The sequence below is a fragment of the Tenrec ecaudatus genome, chromosome 10 (assembly GCF_050624435.1).
Source record: "Tenrec ecaudatus isolate mTenEca1 chromosome 10, mTenEca1.hap1, whole genome shotgun sequence".
Taxonomy (NCBI): Eukaryota; Metazoa; Chordata; class Mammalia; order Afrosoricida; family Tenrecidae; genus Tenrec; species Tenrec ecaudatus.
This window is the reverse complement of record NC_134539.1, coordinates 58886083-58897809: the sequence shown is the minus strand read 5'-3', so window position 1 is coordinate 58897809 and position 11727 is coordinate 58886083. Positions and strand designations below refer to the sequence as shown.

General features: G+C 43.0%; 1 pseudogene; it reads left to right on the top strand.

Moving 5' to 3' along the window:
- Positions 1-6604: 6604 nt before the first annotated feature.
- Positions 6605-7810, top strand: LOC142457955 (claudin domain-containing protein 1 pseudogene; annotated as a pseudogene).
- Positions 7811-11727: the final 3917 nt, after the last annotated feature.

Genomic DNA, 11727 nt, shown 5'->3' with positions numbered 1-11727 from the left:
GCTCAGCCGCTTCCATTCAAGGGGAATTAGCTCAGAAGGTAGGTTATGGGGAATGTTTCCTGGGATCCCAAAGGGGTAATCTTGGTAGATTCTTCTCAAAGAACACACGTTGCATGGAGGAACGTTTTAGCTATCATGAGAACGAAACAGGACATTCTTCAAGGGTAGCAAGGGCTGTCCAATGAGAATATCTTTGGAAACCCTTAGCCCGTCCACTTGTCACCTCAGGGAACATTACAAAGGAATGTGCTCTGAATCCCAGAGGCTGCCCAAACTGCCATTTTGGCCTGCTGTAAATTGAGGGATGAGGATTATGGCAAGACCGCCTTCAGAAGTCTAAAGGCAAGGCTGGAGGGTGTCCATAAATGACAGCTGCATATTTTATGTCTTTTTTTAAGGTTTCTATGGATTTGTAGCAATTTCTTTGGCTTCCCTCATTAGCCTCTGGGAAAAAAGGAGATAATAAAGGACGTGTTATTTCTCAAAAGAATTAAATGGTGGGAATTATTGCCTTTACATCATCCTTCACATCCCTCATTGCCAAGTTCTATCAATTCTGGCTCATAGATCTTTTGTGAAATAGCTCCCTTCACACCACCCCCATTGCCTCAGATTTTGTTTTATCGTCTTTGGTCTGGGTCATTGCAACAGCCTCTTAACTGAACTCAAGGTCTCCAGTTTCACCTCAAGGATGTGGCTCGTCCACATACTGTGACCTGTAAACAAGGTTGCTTACAAATACTTCTGCCATTTCCCTGCTTAAAACGCTTCCTTGATGCCTGTCATAGTGATCCAGTGCTTCAGTAACAGAAGTGCCACAAGAGGATGCCGTTGAGGAATCTAGAAGTTCAAATGGAAGGTTCCAAAACCTCTAGGGGGAAAAAAACACACTTTCACCCCATAGTATCCTCTTAAACCAACTCAAAGTCCCAATTCCACCCTGGGCAAAACTCCTCGGTATCTGTGAAATCAATAATACAGAGTTACCGAATTTCTAAGTACAATGGTAGAACAGGCACCAGAGAGACATTTCCAATACAAATGGAAGAAACTGGGGGGAAAGAAAGGATAGAGTACCAAGCAAGTAAAAGTTCCAGCAGAGCAATTTGCATTCTCTCTTAAGGCTTGCAAATAGTCCTCTGTTCTCTGAGACCATCTAGGCAATGTCCCTGCCCTCCAGACTCTTGAGTGACGGCCATGGTCACCGGATTCTGGGTGGAGTTCACTTGGCCCTGGGCTTGAGCTGGAAAGGGCACCTTGATTTTGGAAGCCCTGGTGTCCGAGTTCAATTGAGTGGTGACCTCCACCCCCGCAGTCCCGGAAGGTTCCATTCTTCTACCCCATTGGACAGGCAGCTCTGCCCCTGAGCTGAGAGCAGGAGCTCTGGCCCAACTTCCTGGCATTTGTAAACGCAGCTTTGCAGTCTAGATCAGAGTGGGCGATAAGACTCTTCGAACTCCAGGAGGCTGTAGGTAGCCCCGCCCTTTGCACCTATCAGGCTGTAGTTCCTCCCTTTGAGATCTCAGAGATGGCAGCTCTAGATTCGGAATGGAGGGAGCGCTACTTCCCGGTCTTGTTCTTCAGCTCTGTTTCCTAGTTCCTTGACCTCTTTGCCCCTTGGCCCCTCAAGTCTCTTCGACCTGCCTGCGCTCTGCCCTGCTTGGACAATATTACAAAGTTCTTTCTCTCTTTATCTCTGTGGACAAGGGCTCAGAGGCACCCCAGCTGCCAATTAGCCTCAGCCCAAAGGCATCCAATTCCCTCATTCTATGAGTCAACTCCTGCATGGTCTCCTGACTTTGTAGTCATTGTTTTTCACTCTGCACCACGGCAGATGTGACAGCTGGCCTCGTTTCCCTCTGAGTCCTCGTCCTCAGTCTCTAGGCTTTACTGGCAGGCCCCGGACAACTCGGCCGGCCTCTCCTTATCTGATTTCAAAATGGCGTCCACATCTTAGGTGTCTGTTGAAGCAGCACGCCACATTCCGGGTGCCAAGTTTTGCTTTAGTCATCTAGTGCTCACAAACCAAACTCACTGCCAGCGAGTTGCTGCCTACTCATGGAGACCCTCCAGGAAGGGCGGGGTAGACCTGCCCCGTGCGTCTCTGAGACGGCACCTTTTTACCAGGGCACAAAGCTCCATCTTTCTCCCAAGGGGCAGTTGGTGTTTCGAACTGCTGACCTTGTAGATCGCAGCCCAATGTGTACCCACTCTCTCAGGGCTATTAAACGGATGTACCAGAAAAGGGAGGCTTTAGCAAACAACATATCTTTTCTCACGGTTCGACGGGCTAGAAGTCTAAATTCAAGGCACAGCTCGAAGGGAAAGCTGTCTCTCTGCGTGGTCTCCTTTCAATGTCTGGGAAGCAGCGTCCCTTGGAGATGTCCGTGGGTCTTGGCTTCAGTTTTCTTCTGAGTCTAAGAGGTTCTCAGTGCAGGGACCTGGGGTCCAAAGGCTATAATCTACTCTAAACAATTCTTAGTGGTAGTCAGGTCCCCCTTTCTCTGCTTGCTTCTCTCTCTTTTTCTCTCTTGTAGGAGAAAAAGTGGGGCAGGCCACACACCTGGTAAACCCTCCTATTGGATGCGTGTTGTGACCTGAGTAAGGATGTTGCACCTAAATCCCCTTCAATGGATCCGCAGATCACGTCATGAGAGCGATCACATCATTATATATCTGCCAAATTACATAATGACATAACTGCCAAACCACTGAGAAGCATGGCCCAGTCAACTGCCCGTGCAATGCATCATTTCCAAACAGTTGCCATCACTTCCCAACTTCTTAGCCCAGCCTTCAAGGCACCCCTGGACACAGCTCCAGCCTGTCTTCCATCCTCTCCCTGCCAACAAGCTGTGCTTTCAGGTCTTTTAAAGAACTTGTGCTCATGCACTTCCATTGTGCTGGAGGAGACTATGGAAAGTACCATGGACTGCTGAAAGGACAAGCTAATCTGTGTTGGAAGAAGGACTGCAGAGTGCTCCTTGGAGGCAAGGATGGCAAGACTTCGTCTTCCAGGCTTTGGACGTGTTGTCAGGGGAGACCAGCCCCTAAAGAAGGGCATCGTGTTTGGTAAAGTGGAGGGACAGCGAAAACTGGAAGACCCTCAATGAGCTGGATGGACACCGTGGTTGCAGCCTGGTTTCGTTCTGTTGTGCATAAGGTGGCGATGGGTTGGGGCCAACTCAATGGCATCTAACAACTACATTCCCTTCTGCCTGGGATGCCCTTCCCATCTCCATTTCCTCTGCCTCATGATGCCACTTGGCTTTCAAGGCCCAGCTAATGCCCTTTCTCTTTGAAGCCTCACTATTGTGCCTCTTTTTAGAAGTGGATAGAGACCCTGCTGTGTCCCTTCAGGGCAGTAACCAGTTTTCATTTACCTTTTAATCTTCAGCTCCAAGTGTACATGGGAGGAAAGAGGAGGAGGAAGAAAGGGAGGTGGGGTGAAAGGAAAGAGAAAGAACCTAAGAGAAAGAAAGAAAGATAAAGGGAGGGAGAGAGGGAAGGAGGGCGAGAGGGTGAAGGGAAAAGTCATGGACTTGGAGTTACAAGACCGATTTTCTCCTGTACCAATGAGACTAATTTGGGTAAATTATATTACTTCCCTAAGACTCAACTCCATTCTTTATAAAATAATCTGTCCTATTTACATAGACTTATTAGGGATCCAATAAAGAAAAGAATGTGAAAGCATTTTATTCATTTTAATGCAAATATTAGTATGCTCTTTTTAATTGGTCTTTCTGTAGCATTTATTCTCCCTATTAAATATGTCAGGTCTTAGTGGAATGCCTTTGTGAGTCACGACCTGGTTGCAGGAGGCACAAGGGGGAAAGGAGAAAGTTGCTTTCGCAGTGTATTTCCATTCAGTCATTAGAATCATGTGAGTCATGCGAAATTCCTATTGGCCTTTGCTCAGATAAGTGTGGCTGAGTGCGAAGTGAAAGGTTGGCAGCTTGAATCCACCAGCCTTTCTGCGGGGGTCTGTGGGGTTTGGCCGTCTGCTTCTGTCATCTTTGCAGAAGCCTCGGAAACCCTAGAGCACAGCTGCGCTCTGCCAGACTCCACTGCAGCAGCTTGGGTTTGGCTTTGGCGGAGACCCCTGAACAAACTTGTAAGGTGCATTCATTCTCTGGTGGATGATTTTTGATAACTTTTTCATAATCCTGGCTGCTTTTTCCCTCTTGAGTGGAAGAAAGATGAAGGAATGTAGTCAGCCATTGGCTATTCCTGTATATACTTGAGTATAAGCCGGCCCAAATATCAGCCGAGGCACCTAATTTTACCACAAAAACTGCATTTAAAAATGTGCTGAAAAACTCAACTTATACCCAAGTAAACATGGTATTAATGACTAAAACTTGGATCAAAATGTCCCTACTCTTATCTGTAGCTTCTGGATCCGTCTGGCTTTGCAACTAGAGCTGTTGGAAAACTCTTTCCGTTTGCAGTTGCATAGTTGTCTGTGTCTATCAGGAATTTCTCCACACCAGAACAGAAGAGAGGATTCGAGGTACAGCCGCCACGTTGTCTGTCTGGTAGGCCAGGTGGAGCTTGTTTAGGCCTGATGATGTAATAAGAAAGAGAACGATGTGGGACAGTGGTGGGGCAAGGGTCCCCCTGGAATAGATGGGCCCTGCAGTACTGACATGTCCCGTCTTCCAGCCTCAAGACCTGGGCACCTAGGACACGGTGAGTTCCTCATGCCCCCTGGGCGGCATTGACTCTGTGAGAACACACGGGACAGTCTTCTCACTCGCATCGTCAGCTCATGCCCATCTGCCCACCTCCTGAATATATCATTTTAATATTGCTGCCCATCAAAATCACCTCCGTGTCTCACCTAACTAGCTTCACACACAAGCAACTCATGCGCAACGATAGTCAACCCAAGTGAAGCCTACCCAAGCCCTCGTTCTCAGCGGTCTTTGCGTCTACTGTAGACTTCATGATTAGGGCTGGCTCAACCAGGCATCTAGTTTTCTGTCTACCCGGTTGCTTCCCACCCCCAATTCGCTGGGAAATGTTCTTCTCCTCCACCTCTTCATTCACAGGACCACCACAGGAACCACAGAATTACCCACAAGCACATGTCTCGAAACATGGCCACAGAGGACCTAGAAGTGGGTTCTTTCTCTTGGACAGGCAATCCCAGCTGTTCCTCCCATCTTTGCCCCAACCTAGGTCACAGTAATGGGTCATGCTAGGATGGTTCATCCTTGTCATAGAATACTTAGAACTGGATCTCAGAGCAAAAGTTCAGTCTCTGGGTGGTTAAACTTGGACCTGTAAAATCAAGAAACTATGGATGCACGTGTTTTCCATGATGTAGGCTGGAAAAATGAGAGCAAATGAAAGCACTAGTAACTAGTCATAATGATCCTGGGAGATGAACATTGGGGGCCGTGTTAGGTAGGGTTCTCTAAAGAAACAAAACCAGCACACTTATGATTATATACATAAATTAAGATTATATATGCTTTTATTATATATTATTTATATATAAATAATGATTTTACATATATAATCACATGATTATATATAATCATAAGTATATATATATATATATATATATATATATATATGTTTGGATAGGTTTATACAGTGAGAAAGACTATAATAGTTAATTAGTCCACACAGCAATATAGAAGGTTCAGTTCAACTCACTTCCATGGAACAGTTAATATACTGGAAGGCCTTCAACTCACATGGGCTGCTGGGTCCAGATAACAGTGTCCTCCCTGGGGCAAGGCAAGCAGAGTCTGCCCACAGGCAGCAAGCAGAACAGTGGGTCACCTACAGTCAGTATCTTAGGAGCTTAGGGAAGCAGGCCCAGATGGGCTATCCAGATGGGATATAAAACTGAAGCAATACAAGGGGATGGAATCCACCAGCCTCAAACTCAAACCATATATGCACCAACAGCAGGTAAAGCAGGTCTAGAAGGAGCCTCAAGCTCTAGCAACACAATCCATGGATTGGCCTGGCCCACAGGTAGTGCAGCTCACAGATTGAGGTAGAGAACTAGCTACAGCAGCAGCACACATACTTGCTCCAGAACGCTCCCATCATCAGAGAGCAAGAGAGAGGGGGGGAGGGCCTTGTAGAGCCATTTGCGACCTGATTAATCCCACATGTCCCTATTAGCCAGGTTGGCACAACAAACAGGAGCTTTACATTGAACTTGTACCTTATAAGGCTAAGTGGCATCTCGATCCTGGAATTCCATGATTGGCTCTGAATCCCTACAACAAATCTCCACATTTTGCTAAGGTTTTGGTTAGTTTCAATCAGAAAATTCTCATGACTATATCATCTTAATAATTTTTTGTCCATCAACACAACTTCATTTTCTCAATAACTAGCTTCCTCGGTAGTTTAATGTACCTGAATTTATATACATAAAATATTTATTAACCCTATAACGTCATGCCTGACATTTTCATAACATCTAATTAAAACGTATCTGATACAGATATTGTGAAACTTTTGGAGGCTATGACGATGTCGAAGAAATCGTAGCACTTTACTAGTACAAATGCATACCGCAGAGTCACGGAGGAGGCGGGCCCTGCAGGGAAGTGCGTCAGAGGAGGCGCGGAGCGAGGCTTGCGGGTGAAGCCGGCCGAGCAGGAGGATGGGCGAGCAGTCTGAGTGCCAGAATGGATAACCGATATGCTACAGCGTTTGTAATTGCGTGTGTGCTTAGCCTCATTTCCACCATCTAAATGGCCGCCTCAATTGGCACCGACTTCTGGTATGAATATCGAAGTCCAATTCAAGAAAATTCCAGCGAATTGAACAAAAGCATCTGGGATGACTTCACTAGTGATGAGGCAGATGAAAAGACTTACAACGATGTTCTCTTCCGACATAATGGCACAGTGGGGCTGTGGAGACGATGCGTTTCCATCCCCCAAAGCACACATTGGTATAGCCCGCCAGAAAGGACAGAGTCATTGGTTGTGGTCACAAAATGCACAAGTTTCACACTAAATGAACAGTTCATGGAGAAATTTGTGGACCCTGGAAACCACAATAGTGGAATTGATCTACTTCGGACCTATCTTTGGCGTTGCCAGTTCCTTTTACCCTTCGTTAGTCTAGGTTTGATGTGCTGTGGGGCTTTGATTGGACTTTGTGCTTGTGTCTGCCGGAGCTTACATCCTACCATCGCCACGGGCATTCTCCATCTCCTCGCAGGTCTGTGCACCCCTGGCTCAGTAAGTTGTTATGTTGCTGGAATTGAACTGCTCCACCAGAAACTGGGGCTGCCTGAGAACGTGTCAGGTGAATTTGGTTGGTCCTTTTGCCTGGCTTGCGTCTCGGCGCCCTTGCAGTTCATGGCTTCCGCTCTCTCCATCTGGGCCGCCCACACCAACCGGAAAGAGTACACCTTGATGAAGGCATACCGAGTGGCCTGAGCAGGGGCCTACCTCCGCTCCACGTGCCGTTCCCCTTCTCCTCTGGATAATACTTTGCCCTTGCCTCCCTTCCATATGTTTTTAATTTTATTTTTTTTCTGGAAATACCATTTTATCCTGAAAATAAATTTTATTTATATAGAAATGCACTTAAGTACACAAACACACATATGAAAAATAACATAATAGCTGTTTTTTTTAATACCACCAAAATATAGACCACTGACTGAGAAGGGTTCTATCGGTCAAACCCATCTAAAAAGTAGAGAGTAGGCACACCATTGTGAAGGAAAATAGGTAGTGAGACACTGACCCAAAGCAGGTTCTGCTGATGTCTGATGCTGATGTCGCTTAGACTTTGACATAAAAAGTGTGTGTGTTCAACTAGAAATGCTTTAGTTTCTTTGGAAAACCTATTACTGTGTTAACCTCAGATTTCCTCTGTTGTAGATAGCCAAGCAGGGAAATTATCAATGATGCTTTCCCTCACATTGGCCTATAGTGATAGATGACAGCTGTTTACATCTACACAGCATCTGGCTGCAAGGAAGTGAAAAATAAAGTGTTTATTTGAAATTTTAACCCTGTAACTAAAACCATTATAATGCATTCAGAACAAGAGGATTAATCTTTCATTGTATTTCATTTCGTTTCATTTAACTCTTAAATATGTCAATAGGCTCTTCTGTACCACCAGAACATTTTGGATTTTTGTTTCTTTCACATACAGGTTTATTGAAGGAGTGCTTTCATTTTTTAGCATTACATTGGAGTCACAGTAACATCCTCTAATCGTTGTCTATTGCAGCTAACTACCATAAAGAAGGTCCCACTATTATGACCCTCTAGAGCTAGGAAAACAACCACATGATCTAAAGCTTTGGCTGGTTGCTAACCTCCAACTGTGGTCTTTATTTCTTGTGGAAATGATGTGCCTTTCCTTGCCTAAGACCCTTTGTGGTGTATTGAAACATTTAATGTGTTCTAATTCAGTCATTTTTTTAATAAATATGTCTATAAACATTGAAAAGAAAAATCTTATTTATTTATTCCATTACTATAGCTCTTGGCAGATTACAAAAAAAAGTAACTTAGTAATTTCTGACCATATCTTAAATCTGTCTTTTTAAAAAAAATAAAATTTGAGAAGATAACTCAAAAAAACAAAAAAAAACAAATGCATACCGCTAGTCATGCATTTTAGCGGCAAAATGCTTGAATATGGCACATGCTTTGACTGATTATGCGTTTGAGGTTAAGTGGTCATTGGCGTTCAGTGCATTTTACGATAATTTTCAATCTAGTGAAGTTTTAGTTTTGATATTTTTTGTATATGTTCATAAAACTGTAGTTTTTATGTCAAAGGTGTAATACTCACAAAAACATTGTATTTATTATTTATTTCCACCTTTTCAAAATGTAACAAATTCATTACATTTGTCTTTGGAATCAATGGTGACAAAAATTACCACAGCATGGATTGTGATTTGTTTTATGGAAAATGGCAAATTTATGACCTAGATGGAAGCAGTACAGACTCAGACAAGGAACTAGATACTAATTGGTAATTGCTAATTGAAATTGGTAAATAAAATGTATATTTTAAATTTTTTATTTTACTATATAAAAATTTAATTATATTGCTATGCAAACTATTTTGATAACAATATTTTCCCCATGATAGGAAGTGAATATATGCCTGATTATTCTGATTGGGATGAATTAGAAGTCCTTGTAGTTAGTAATGATAATACTAGTGAAGATAAGTTAGAAACTTCAGTTGTTGAAGCTGAAGAATCAATTCCAATAACTACAAATTCAAAGCCATCTACATTAAGAAATCAAAGAATTCCTCTTTGGTGGCACATTTCTGGAGACGACACAGCTAGACTTATGCCTGAATGGTTAGGACAAATAGACTCTTCTGGGGTAGTAAAACGACCTGTTGAATATTTTAGACATTTTTTCTCGAAGGATATCATTACTCATATTGACGAACAATCAAATCTTTATGCAATCCAGCAAAATCCCAATAAACCTCTTGCACTGACTAGCCAGGAACTTGAGCAATTTGGGGGAACACTGCTTGATTTGATTGACTCGCTAATTGCGCTGTACAGAATTCACATCAGATTGAAAAAATATTATCACAAATTATTTTTTCATTCTATAAATGGGACTGTTGTGAACTCTTGGCTACTTTATCGTAGAGACTGTGAGAGCCTTCAGTTACCAAAAAAAAAAAAATCCAAAGTCTTCAAGAATTCAAAGTGAGCATTGCCGCAGCTCTTCTTCTTGAAGGAAAAAGCAATAGACCAACAAAAAGAGGCAGCCCTTCTACGAGCTTTCCTGATGCTGAGTTTGCTAACAAAAAGAGAAGAGGTCCTGCCACCAAAAGTCTCCCTGGAAGAGATACCTGTTTGGATGGTCTTCACCATTACCCTGAGGTCACAAACAGAGGAAGATGCAAAAACATAAATTGCAAGAGTGCACCAGTGTTTTTCTGCAGCAAATGCAAAGTTCATCTTTGTATCACAAAAGAAAAATATTGTTTTGTTCAATTTCACACTAACTAAAATTACAAACAAATTAATTCTGTTTATATTTTATAAATAAGTTTTTTGTTTGTTTTTTATTTAGTAATAAAATAAGATGAAAAATAATATAGAAATGAAGGTGCATTTTTATTCTTGTATTATAAATCCATAGACAAATGTGACAATTTGGTTACATTTAAAAAACATTGCAAATTTTATCTTTTTAAAATATATTTTTGTTGTTATATATATATGGATAACTATGAAAGTAAAGAATAAAAACAAAAAAAATTTCTTCCTGAAATTAAAAATTCAGGTGTTATGGGGTTAATTTGGATGCTTTTCGCTTTTTTTCTTTCTTTGTTTAAAAATCATTTTATTAGGGCTCATATAACTCTTATCACAATCCATACATACATCCATTGTGTCAAGCACGTTTGTACATCTGTTGCCATCATCATTCTCAAAACATTTGCTTTTTACTTGAGCCCTTGGTATCAACTCCTTGTTTTTCTCCCTCACTCCCTCACCTTTGCTAATATATAAATTATTGTTTTTTCATGTCTTACACTGTCTCCCTCCACCTACTTCTCTGTTGCCTGTCCCCCAGGGAGGGGATAATATGTAGGTCATTGTGATCATTTCCCCCTCTCCTGCACCTTACCCTTACCCTCCTGGTATTGCTATTCTTATTATTGGGCCTCAGGGGTTTATCTCTCCTGGATTCCCTGTGTTTCCAGCTTTTAGCTGTACCAGTGTACATCCTCTGGTCTAGCCGGATTTATAGGGTAGAATTGGGATCATAATAGTAGGGGGAGGAAGCATTAAAGAACTAGAGGAGAGTTGTATGTTTCTTCAGTGCTATACTGCACCCTGACTGGCTCGTCTCCTCCCCACAACCCTTCTCTAAGGGTCATCCAGGGCTTTGGGTCTCCACTCCACACTCCCCCTCATTCACAATGATACGATTTTTTTTGTTCTTTGATGCCTGATACCTGATCCCTTTGACACCTTGTGGTCACACAGACTGGTGTGCTTCTCCATGTGGGCTTTGTTGTTTCTCAGCTAGATGGCCTCTTGTTTACCTTCAAGCCTTTAAGACCCCAGGCGCTATATCTTTAGATAGCCAGGCACCATCAGCTTTCTTCACCACATTTGCTTATGCACCTGCTTTGTCTTCAGCGATCGTGTTGGGAAGGTGAGCATCATGGAATGCCCGTTAATAGAACAGTGTTCTTGCATTGAGGGAGTACTTGAGTAGAGGCCCAATGAATTGGGACACTTTTAGCTCAGGTGTGCCCCCTCATGGTCACAAGATGACTGTGGCAGGCAGCCTTGCAGAACAAAATTCACAACCTTCCTCACATTCCTTTAAGAACAAAACAAAGCCCTTTTTATTGTGGAAAAAAATTTTAATCATTCAAAAGTAGATAGAACAGCACAATGGCCCCAATGTGCCCATCCATCGCAGTGTCCACCACCACCACTGCACAGTCATCCTGCCTCAGCTACATGTGTCTACATGCCTCATCCTGCCTCAGCTACATCCTGCCTCAACTACATGTGTCTACATGCCTCATCCTGCCTCAGCTACATGTGTCTACATGCCTCATCCTGCCTCAGCTACATCCTGCCTCAGCTACATGTGTCTACATGCCTCATCCTGCCTCAGCTACACCCACTCCCTGTCACCTCGGAATATTTCCATCTGTAAATAGTTCAGAATATCTTCTAAAAGATAGACATAAAATACATTCCATATT